Below are 12570 nucleotides of genomic sequence, written 5' to 3'. Positions count from 1 at the left end.
GAGGTGTTGACAGACTGTGTTCAAGCAGTTCACTTGAACTGAAAAGTAGTTAACTGAAATAAAAGCCTTTGAGTTTTATCTTACAAGTAGCCCTGTGGCAACTTGGTGAAGGGAATGCTTTTTAGATGGCATGGAACCAAGTCCAAAGCTAGTGCCTGTGTATCCTTGTCAGTTCTGACCTACCTGATTAGACAGAAATACACTTCAGTGCCTTCCTTCAAGGGATCTGAACAGTTCGGTTACTCTCTGTCTTTTGTCCTTCTCTCCCTAAGTCCTTATCAAACAGCTTTTCCAATACAGTCCCTTTGAAATAGGGACTCACTGAAGCCATTCTCACTTGGCCTACATTGACTTGGTGACTTGGCATGCCAAGAAGTCTCTGTGGGCTGGACATGGTTTGGGCCAGCACAGCAGGTACAGTGTGATAACCAGTGCCAGACTAGTACCCCAGTGCCCTTGATGTCAGTCAGTTTTTACTCTTGCACCTCTCTGGCCAACTTTTCTTCTCACTCTTCACTGGATCCTACGTGCTAGGTATAGAGGCACGTCAGCCAGCAAGCCAAATTACTGTGAAAATAAGGTGTTCCCTCTGACACAAGACTGACAGCAAAGAGCAGCAGCAGCTGCCAAAAATAACAAACAAACAAACAAACAAACACCAAAAGAAAGCCACAAAAAAAAAAAAAAAAAAAAAAAAACCTACACAAAACAACAAAAAACCCCATATCACCAGAAAAATACCCCTCACTTTGCCATCTGTCAAGAGTCAGTGGGTGCAGGCTGTCCTGCATAGCAGGGTGCCGTACATAGGGATCCACCCAATAACCTGAGGTTGTGTCACGCATAGTACACAACAGTAGTGCAAGCTTCCCAATGAATTCCTCATTCACTTAGGATCTGGGTAATTTTATCATTAAACAGAATTAGTGCAAGTTGGATCTCCCTGGCTTGGGCATAGCAAGAGTTGCTTTTGAGTCTTTTTCAGATCTGTTGAACTGACATTTCCTGCCCTAGAACAACTGTCTGGAAAGCAAAGTCAAGATAATCTGTTCTTGTCTTCATGAGTTTAAAATACACACGGGGCTAGAGATAAACAAATCAAGCTGAAGAAGTGAAGAAAATGGATGACTGCTTTAATCTTTCTCCAGAACTTAATCTAATTTTACAGAAAATCCAGTTCACTTACTTAATACATGCTTGCCTATATCTCAAGGATTAAATTCTTGTCTAGCAGAGAGACATGCTGCCAGGACAGAATTTGGAGAACAAAGACGTTTCTATTTTCAGTTTTACCAAGAATATAATTTTTTATTTAGCACTGGGTTGACCAAAACTAGACTACTTGTGCTTTTTTAAGGGAGTTAGTGATCATACATTTAACTCTGGCTTTTATCTCATGACAGTAGTTCTAGGTAATCGTTAGAGGAGCAGGGAGTTGGACTTTATGTGTCTGTTCTGACTTGAGATATGTTGTGATTCTGTGACACTGTGATGTAGACACAGCATGTAGATTATGCTCCAAAGTCTGACTTTGATGAAGAGTATGCTGAGGTACCCGATAATGTCCTCTTCAGTAGTGCCTCTGTATTGCTGTAGGAAATAGGTTAATTAGTAACATGTCTAATAGGTCTTTGCCCCAGAAATAGTTTTTAAACTATGATCTCTGTTGCTGTGCTACTGAGCTTCATTTGCACATGATATTTGTACATTCTGTAGCCTAACCCCTTCTTTGTACATAATGGAGAAAAAAAAATAAAGAATGTGAAATCTCCATGAATGATGGCTTTCCAAAACAGAGGGCCATGACTGCTATTTTCCATGTTGGAACAGATTTCTGTCTCTCCCTCCACAAATCAATGGGAGTCCTGGGCATGATGAGATTCCTGGATGTGCAGCTATCATAGAAGGGTTTAAAACAATTAGTCCAGTTTCGGTGACTAATAATACAGGGAGAATCACTAAATGTACTTAAATACCTTTTTTTTTACCTGCAACAAAAACATAAGGAGAGTAATGTGGAATAAACATTCCTGTAGCATCCCACAAACTCTCTCATCTTAGTCAATTCCCAAACCCTATGCCCTGGCAACAGCAGTAACTACCTGTCATAGAGTTAATCCTCCTGGGGGAAAAAGACAGACTCCCACATGGACTTCTGTTCCTTTTTTCCTTCTGTTTTCTTCCCCCAATCCTGAATACAAATGGTAGATCAGAAATTAAAACATTTTCTAATTGACAGAAATCTGTGGAGGAATCTGACCACCGTAGCACCATACAAGTGTCAGACTATGTAACTTGGAGTGCCTGGATTTATTTAGGTGCCATTTTCCTGGTAAGCAAAAGAAACTAACTGCCTAAATCTTCAGAAAATACTAGGTGAAACTCTGGGCTCTGCATTTCTGTGCAATGTTCAGTTTCACCCCAAAACCTCATTTTCCTGGGCTAAAATGCCTTGTTAAAGAAAACTGACCCCAGTTTTAGTTGTATCGTGAAGTAGGCTATTGTGGTATGCCATATCAGGAAGATTGCCAAAAGGAACCAAATTTTTGGACTTGTTAGTGAATATAGATGTAAAGTACAAAATTAACTTGATTATTTTACTAAAGTCAGTGATGGTCATTTATGGCTTAAAATCCTATTAGGGTAGACTTAATGAATTAAGCACTTAAAAAAAAAAGTACAAAATAAGAATAATAACTTCCTTTCAAATTTTTTTCTCTTAAAATGGTTTTGCCAGCTCCAAGAGGTGACACATGAAACAGTTCATACTCAGGAAATAGTTAAGAGATTCCCAAAAGTGTTTGTATCCACTGATGCCCTCTGCAAGCCAAGTTTAATTCCACCTACTAATTCTGGATGGCATTTATCACCAGTGCTGGGATTAAGGGGTTTACCATTCATACCAGCTCTGACCTGAGCTCCCCCTACACACTCTCACTGGCATTTGTTTTTCAGGTTAGATGATGATTGACTCTCAGTATATCCAAGCCTGATGTTGTCATCACCTTTGAACTCTGACTGTCAGTGAATATATAAGAGATTGGCACTTTTTCAAGATTCTAAAATATGTCACTGTCTTTTTCCAGTTACATCGTCATACACTGAGTCTGTCACTTGAAAGGGAGAGTTACTGGTATGGAGTTTTACATTATGGAAATTAGCCAACAAAATATTCATCTAAAATCAACAACTGAGGAAAACATTTTTTGCAAGACATAGTTTCAGAGGTTTTATCTTCTTGATATGGCTGGAAGAACTTAAATTATTCTAGAAATAGCTTTTTAGAGCATTTCTCCTGGTGTCTCATACTTTTGGCTGAGATGTCTGTCTGTTAGAAGTCCAGTTCAGCCATGGTGTGAATTAATGCAAGCCTTGGCGTCAATCCCTGACACACAGGACTAGCTGTTTCCTGTAAGGGAAGCAGCCCAAACATTACAGGCATCTTCCTGCCTTTGAAAGGCACTAGCAATGCTGGCCAAAACAGCATTCATGCTCTTACTGCAGCTGCAGACAACTCTCCTCAGTGGACTCTGTGCCTGCATGCAGGCTTGTAAACTTCATCCCTTCCTGCTCTTGTGTGGGCACCCAGGTGTGTTAACTACAAACACTTCCTCTCTAAAAAGAGATGCTTTCAGTTGTTCAGTTCATATGGTGATACTTGGGCCTGTCTCTGAAGGCCTGATGTGGGACAAGGGACAGAAGTAAGGGGCCAAGGAGCAGTGTTGGAAGACCTGCAAGGAGGATTTTACATTAAGTGTTTTTAAGAATGGCCACGGTGAGATTAGAAGAAAGGGCTACCCAGTTTCAGGTTTGTTTTGTATTTCAGTTTGGAATTGTGGAAGTATTAGCTATTATTACTCACAGCTTAATGCAATGCCTAGGGAAGTACATTTAAAAATTCCTGCCTTGCTTCACTTTGGCAGTAGTATCTTTGTGCACACATACACTGAACAGAAGTGCCTGGTTAAAGCTGAGCCACCTTATTGGTTTTAGTTCCTGTAACATCATCCAGTGTATCAGTACCTTGAGTATCACTGGTCAGTAAAGTGCTGTTGAAGGAGCTGAAGAATTGCATGCTACGTGCACAAATATTTGGGAACCTCTCTCTAAGAAACTAATCAGGAAATGCTAAGAAGATTTTGTAGGTGGTTTTTTTGTTTTTCAAAGATGATTCTAACAACTTCTTAAGGTTGTTTGTAAAAGAGTACATCTGTTTTCCTGCCAGGTTGTTAGGCAACAAAAACAAGGCACATAAGTAAGTTATGCTCAAAGTAGTATTGTCTTACAGCTGTATAAATGTGGGGTGGGTTGGTCCTGGCCGAACACCAGATGCCCACCAAAACAACTTAGTCACTCCCTTCCTCTGATGGTCAAGGAGAGAGAGAAAAGTCTGGTGGGTTATGATAAGGACAGGGAGAGATCACTCACAAGTTACTGTCACAGGCAAAACAGACTCAGAGAGATTAATTTAATTTACTGCCAATCAAATCAGAGTAGAATAACAAGGAAATAAGCCCCAAATATTTAAACATCTTCCCTCTCCCCTCCCTTCTTCCCAGGCCAAAGTTTACTACTGAATTCTCTGCCTCCTCCCTACCAGTGGCACAGAAGGACTGGAATAGGATTAGTCCATTAAGTTGCTCCCGCTGCTTCTCCTTCTGCTTACCTTGCTCCAGCATGGGATCTGTCCCATGGGAGACAGTCCTCCACAAATTCTCCACCATTAATCCTTCCAATAGGCTGCAGTTCTTCTCTCCAGTGTGGGTTTCCCACAGGGTCACAAGTTCTGCCAACAAACCTGCTCCAGCATGGGCTCTTCTCTCCACGATACACAGGTCCTGCCAAGAGACTGCTCCATACTGGGCTTCCAACAGGGTCCACAGCTTCCACCATATATCCACCTGCTCAGCCATGGGGCCGTGCACAGGCTGAAGGTGGATGCAAGGGAAGAGTCTGGCATCTTCTCACAGAAGCACCCTGCTAGCAGCCCTGCTACCAAAACCTGGCCATATAAACACTGTACAACAAACCTTTACCAATATATCAGATGGTTCCTTACTATAGGTGATTAATGAATTCTCAAAACTTCTATTGTAAGTATTCTATTTCCTTAACTATTCTAAGTTCTTCCTGTTAAAAAAAAAGCATGTTTCCACACACCAAAACCCCCACCCTATGCATCATCCCTGAAGAGATCTCAGGAATGAGAGGGTCATTAGGGAAAACAGGAGTCTTTAGGCAGTTGCTGTGCCTGTTGCCTGCTGTGAGCACTTCACCTTGGGCCTTAAAGCAGATGGGGCACTGCAGGCAAGCTTGATTCACCTTTCTTTATCATTTTATCTGTGGTGCTTTGCTGCTTCACCCTATGCCACTGAGCAAGTGGTAGCCATTAGTCTTGAGAGCCATATCTTTGCACGTTCAGTTAGCCAACAGCAGAAAAAATAAACTGTCTTTAAAAAATATTTCTTGCAATACAAAACTGCCCTTCAAGGACTTCTATGCAGAGACCTTTAAATAAGGGCCTCACTATAATTAAGCAGAGTATGGGTAAATACATTCACCTGTGAATGACAAACCTCAATGTCCATGTACTCCAAACAACATTACACTCATTTGCAGTATTATTATTTCGATAACATGAGGGATAACATTTTTTCAAAGCTGTGTATGTGCTTAGAAATCTCTAAGAGCTGAATGTCAGTAGCAAAGAGGCATTTCTAAGACATGTACTGGTAAATTTTTTTTTCAGTCTTTCACTTAATGGTTTTAGTACTGCTGCAGAAACAGCCCCTGCTGTGTTCTCTAGAGCTTTGTCTAGCTGCAGAGCTGCAAGGCTAGTTCATGCTCCGTCAGTAATGCTGTCCTTCATCACTGAGCCACATTATCTTCACCAAGAAGAAGACATGAGATTTCATTTGCATGAGATTTCACTTGTCATGGTGGAACAGGTAGACTAGGAAAAGATCCTCCTCTACTTCCTGGCTATGCTATCATGCCTTTCTTTGAGGAATGAAAAACCACCTGCTGTGTCTGGCAGTCATCCTGCAGCACCCGTGTATTGCTCTTGGGCATTTCTGGGGCTGGAAAGGCAACTTTTCTCCAGTTCCAAGCATGAGTGAAACTTGGGAGTCAGACAGTTACAATCCCTCCATACTGTGCAGGCAGGGGCTGGCCCTGGAAATGGCTTGCCCCACTCCACCACCATGCACTCATTCTTGCAAATTTATCATGAGAATTTTCCAGTCCAACCAGATACATCTGTTCAGAGGCCCTTTATTGTGGTGGCTTAATCTGCATCACCAGTCTAGCAGGAGGAGCAAGAAGCATGTTAATGCCTTCTGCAGTGAAAGCTGATTTGGGAGATTTGTGAGCAGAACAGCTGTACAAAGAGATTGGAAGAGATTAGAAACATAGCATTACAAAATGAGGCTCATTTTAGCAAAACCAGATTGAAGCAACTGAGAAAAAAGATTATGAATTTGTGGGCATGACAGAAAGTTGGAAATCTGTAATGCTGAAAGAGAACTTGCCAGAGAGCTGCTTAAATAAGAACTGGCAGTGTGATGAGAAGAAAAAAATGGTCTGTACATTTTTTGTCCATTTCAGATGGAGCAGAGGCACCTGACACTGAAGAGATAATGCAACTTGACACCATTTACAGTCACAGTGTTCCAGCAGACAGGTCCAAAGTCTGCCACCCTCAACAGAACAAACAACAGCTGCTAAAAAGATAGAAGCTGAAAAAAAAAAAGGAAGACGTTTATTACAATAGTTTTGTTTTGATAAGAGATAAATCCTGTAAATAAGGAATTTAGAACGCCTCACATTATATGAGTACTGAAATAATAAGCCATGTGGATGGTTTGCAAAGAGACAGGCAAAGAGATACAGAAAGTTCTCTAGATTAGTTCTGCAAAACTAGGTTTTAGTTCTTGGGAAATTTGGGTGAGTTTTTAAATGAATATTGAGTTTGTTTCCACTTTTGTCTCATATAGTAACTGCCTCATCTGGCCTTCTCACAACTCATATTTGGTCAGAATATGGTCAACAATTGAAAACATAGAGACATATTCATATGAAAACAGGTGTGAGCGTGAGTTTCTGAAAACATGCTATAGACATGACTGTGAATGCCTCCTTTAAGCTGGGTGAACAAAATCCAGTGCCTTCCCACTGGAGCACTACAGTGCTCTGTATATCTGAAGGAGAGCCCAGCTGCAACCCGTAAGATGCTGGATGTTCCCCCCACCCTCGTTCGCCACAGCCTCCCCTACGACTTTTCTGTGGAGTAGGGAGACCTCTGCAGACAGGATAAATCCAACATTGCTGCAGGGTGTAGAGGGAGACAACTAGATTCTCTGACAGAGCAGTTAATTACAGAGGTTTGTTGGGGTTTGGGTTTTGTTTATGTTTTTCTTTTTGGGGTTGGGTTGGTGTTTTCTGATTGGTTGAGTTGAGGTTTTGTTTGCTTGTTTTAGTATTCTGGTATTATTTCATTCATTCTTTCTCTTTTAAAAATCCCCTTTCAACTGCTGACATATCAGGGCTGCATATATAACCTGACATAAGCAAATCTTGGTCTCAACTATTTTCTAATTTAATGCTGAATTAGTAGCCCACTGCTTTCTACCCAAATTTTGTGCAAAGAGATCAAGTAGTATTCTCCTAAGGTCTGGTGTCAGGAGATGGAAAAATGCTGGGCCCTGTAGCCCAGAACTACCTTTGGAAGGAGGGATGAGCATTGTAAAACAACTGCTAACAGAAACGTAAGCTCCATAGACAGAGAAAGAAACCTTGCCATACAACCTTGTACTAAACCATAAGATTTCTACAGCTTTTCTCCCAATTCAACATGGAAGAAGTTCAGGAGCCTGAATTTACCTTCTGAGAAATCTTGGGTTTCTCTTGTACAGAACTAGTCTACACAAGAGGTATAGGATAGCTATGCAGGCTCTGAGATCGATCTCTGTTCTAGAAATTAAATTTTTCTTGAAATTACAGGATGATTTTCTCGAGGATGCTAACAAAATGACCTGCCATGGAATCTAGTGCAGGAGACATATTTCACACAAACAGGTCATCCCGTACCCTCACCCTTAGAAGAGGGCAGATCAAAAGGGGCACTTGCCCTAACTTAACAGTAGTGAAGATGATGGCTGAAACTCTGTTCCAACTGAAGAAAGGTTTGTGTATTATTCTCCTCAAGCCTGCAAGAAAATAGGTTCTTTAAAGGTAGAAACAAACCTATAAAAACAGGCTATCATCTATCATGGACCTGAACAGGGCTTCCAATGGTCTGTTGCTGGCATGCACTGTTACTGAGAAACATGAAAACAAGCTGAGCTGGGTACACTTCTCCAACACATAAATACTTGAACTGAGGAACTAGCTATTCCAAACAATTAATCCTGAAATATAATACAGACTGCCTGAAAGTACCTGAAGTAAGAAAACTAATGAGTCTCACATAATAATGAGGTTGTGTTTTCTACTACTTCAATAGCATCTAAACAGAACTAAATGTGCAGAAGTCACTCCTTCTGTCCCCCGCTAAGAAAAGGCTTGTATTAACCAGTATTTTAAGGCCACTCCTGAATTTCAGTGTTCCGCTGTTGCCCTTTACCACCATCATTGGTCCACTTCTAAAGTATGATTAACAGTGCAATCTCACATGACTTGGTTTGGGACATCAGTTATTTTGACCATCTTAGGAAGATTATTGGTGCCCCCTAGAAGGTAATATTGATAATAACAATTCTTTTAGGTATCTTTTTGAATAGGAATAAAAGATAAGTACAAGATACTCTTTGTTAATAACATTGCCACCCTTGATAACAGCTCCTACTTTAACAATATCATTATTGTAACCAAGTGAGTATTCTTTAAAAAAAAAAAAAAGAAAAAAAAAAAGAAAAAGTATATGTGTGTCTATACGTGTAATTTTCACTCTATTCATCAAATTTGTTTTGAAAAAAGATAGGAGGCATCTCATTGCAGCAAATAAAAATAAACAGCTACTCAAAATTGGCATGTGTTCTTCACACAGAGGAAAAAAAACATCAGCAAGCTGATGGGCCATAAAGCAAAGTGAGTATCCAGGCAGGTATTTAAGGTATGTATCATTCAGACAGTATAACACAGTGAGTCCTGCAGAGAGGAATTATGGGCTATTATGTTTATAATAAAGACTCAGGCAATCCTAGAGGTGTACCTTACTTACGGTGCTTAATGAACAATATTCTTAGATGTCATTATTGTGAATTCACAGAAACTGCTTCCAGTGAAAAGGCAATCTCCATACCTTGGTTTCTTAAAAACAGACAAGAGAAAATAATGACTTAAACAATCATGCAGAGAAGATACTCTTTGTTCTCAGCTGCATCATGTGCTATCTCTTACAATTTCAAACTCTGAGGATATTTAACAATATTTTACTCAGACAATGTGAATATTTTCATGGACTTGGCTGGATGACTGAGCTGGGCTCATAACACCTTTATTCTGGCATCTTCAAATGGTCCTATTTGCATATGAATGACATAAAATTAAGGTGTCTAATTAGTTTTTATGCAATGTTTCCTTCACCTTTCAAGGTAACTCAGTGTCAAGACAAATTACATTAAAATTAAAATAATAAAATTATTTTGATAATAAAAAATAATTAAAATGAATAGCTTGACAGTTGAAATAATTTGTAACAGTGTGCCATCTTCCTTACTAGCTTCTCATCAATAGTATGAGGAACTCAATTACTCTTAATTACCAAATGTGCATATATGATGTACAGAGATCATCAACCCCGACACTGCTGACCAACATAAGTGATAGAAGAAAACTGTTGCCTAAGGAAGCCAACTAAGTGTTCTGATTATCTGTATCTTGATAGCACTAAGTAAAGCTTTACTTGATAGGCATATGTTTCCTGGAATCCGGATCTCCCAGGTCCTTTCTCTGAACTGGATTTCTAGCACACCCTTGAAGGGGGAAAGACCCAATGCACTGTCTGTAGCATTTGGGGACCACCTCTGAACTGCCCAATTACTGTCGGGGCTCTGGGGCATGGAGACTGGAATGAGAGAGGCTCTAGGGGAAGAGAGGCTGGCTGACAGCAAAGAAGAAAGCCTCTTTCCCATGCTAGGAGACACAAAAGGTCAGCAGCTCACATCAAATCATTTCACAGCATGGATGATTAAGTAACAGTCATTTGACTTTGATTAAAATATTTGGAAGAGCTCAGCTGTTTCTGGAGGCAATTCTGACACTCCTGCTCCACTCTGTAGATCTGAAAGGCTTCCTACAGGAAACAGCAAGAAATGGGGGAAAAGCAGCACAATACTTTGCTCTCAAGCATGTGTGCTACACTCACTGATTTTAATGGGAAGTCTCACAGAATGCTCCTCTAGAGAAGTATATAATGTGAAAAATATATTTATTTAGGCTTAAGGAAAAAGGATGAAAATAAATCAGAAGGAGATATTGTAACAATAACTTTGCTTTTACTGAGCATCAGAATTAGAAGCAACAAATAAAAAAACAGATGGATGGTAAAATGACATAGCAAAACCTACCCCTTCCCTTACCTCAGGTGTAACCAACCTTCAGAATTACAGAGTTTCAATGGTTTTAAGTTTCTGAAGATCAAGAATGCAAAATAATAAAAACTTGGACCATTTAGAGAAGGCATAGATAATAAAGCAAGTGCTTTATAATTTGCAATGATCTATTTCTTCCTTTACATGCTAATTAGTTTGCTCAGTGAAGTGAAAATTTAACTGTATCCATTAAAACATTGAAGACCACAAATTTAAAAATAGCAATTAATTGTGTTGCCTATTTTTAAGATGATGGAGCTTAGTTTTTCATATTCTGGCAGTCTATCAAACTCAGCTCCATTACAGATGTCTTAGACCTGAATTGATGATGATATTCAGAAGTAAGGGCATTCTCTTCAGTAGTGCTACCCTGATGAAGGAGCTCAAATGTATAGATGGCTTATGCGACTCTATAATTCTTACTCTGTGAATTAGGAATGTTAGAAATGTCAGCTTAATGAGTCATGCAACAGTGTTCAATGTTCTAAGTCACTGGGTCCCATTAATTTTCAAGTGTGCCTAAAATGAACAATGAATACTGAGAAGAAGCAGTTCAGTGGTTTTCTCCACACTCACTTTTTAACTTCTATTTTATACATTGCACCTAATAATGCCTTCAAACAGCTATCTAAGTCAATTATTAACAATGATTGAAATTTCAAAGGAGCTGTCAATGTTTTTTTCTTCAGCCTTTACATCTGCAGGTGTTAGTGTAAAAAACAGTAATTTTTTCCCCTTCTTTATGCATATTATTAGTAAAACTAGTCAGAGTGGCAACATGATAAACATATACATTTTTTAAAGATCTCCATTCTATTTGCTTTACTGAACTTGAAAACTGCTTTGGTTTTGTGTTATATTTGGCATAATGTAACAACATGAATTTTGTTTCCAGCGAATCCTATTTTTATTGAGTAGTATGGGCCAATCTCATTGGCTGGGTTCCTAGCCATGAAGGGGAAGAGCCATTTGTTGTAACAGGCAGGGTTTTCTTTATTTTTACTTAAGTAATTTTTACCATAGCCCTAACATTTGGACCATTAAACTCTAGATTCTGATTAGTGTGTACCTTACAAACAAATGTTTCTGCTTAGGCACCCATTGCCAGTGGCTCTTCTCAGTTGTGGCTCATCTGAAGTTATTGATGAGAAAAGGTTCTTTTTCCCTATGCTTATTGGGAGAATACCAATAAGCAGAGTATGAATAAACACACTGCTTCAGAGGCCATTAATGCATGTCAGCTGCTATGGCAGGCCTGTTCTCCACCTAGGGATACACGTGATGCTGTTCCCTGCCCCTTGCCAACATTCCTTCTTGCACTCTTTGTAGAAGGGCCCCCTGACACCTTATCTTCCTAGTGATTATGGATTTTTTCCAAGAGAAATTAATGTGAACTGAGGGTGCTGAAGAGTATACACAATTTGTCCCACCTTGCTAACAACCAGTGGTCTTTCTAAGCAGAGATAGGCACAGCAGCTTTTTCACTGTTGGCAGGCTCTGGACCACCACCCTAAGTACTCTCCTTACTACTGAGGAATGGCAGCAAATAGCCAAATGCCAGCAGCACTATAAATTGCTTTAGTTGTTCACTCAGTGAGAGTGGAGCCCTGGGCACCAGAGGAAAAAAAAAAACAAAATATGGAAAAAAAAAAAAAAAAAACCCAAAAAAAACCACAACAACAACAACAAAAAAAAACCAAACCAAACAAAAAAAAAAAAAAAAAAAACACAACAACAACAAAAACAAAACAAAACAAAAAAAAACAAACAATCAGACAAAAAACAACCCTGAAGGAAAAAGGACTGAAGAAAAGAGAGCAAAGCAGCACACTGAAACTCCAGATCCCTAAATGCCCATGCCAGAGAAATATTTTTGGAGCAAGGAAGACTGAAGTACATAAAATGTTACGTCTGAATGAAAGATTCAGCTTGATTGAAATTACTTTTAGCAAAAGCCATCAGATTTCACTGATCTGGA

The sequence above is a fragment of the Vidua chalybeata genome, chromosome Z (genome assembly GCF_026979565.1).
Source record: "Vidua chalybeata isolate OUT-0048 chromosome Z, bVidCha1 merged haplotype, whole genome shotgun sequence".
NCBI classification, from domain to species: Eukaryota; Metazoa; Chordata; class Aves; order Passeriformes; family Viduidae; genus Vidua; species Vidua chalybeata.
This window is presented reverse-complemented; position numbering follows the sequence as displayed.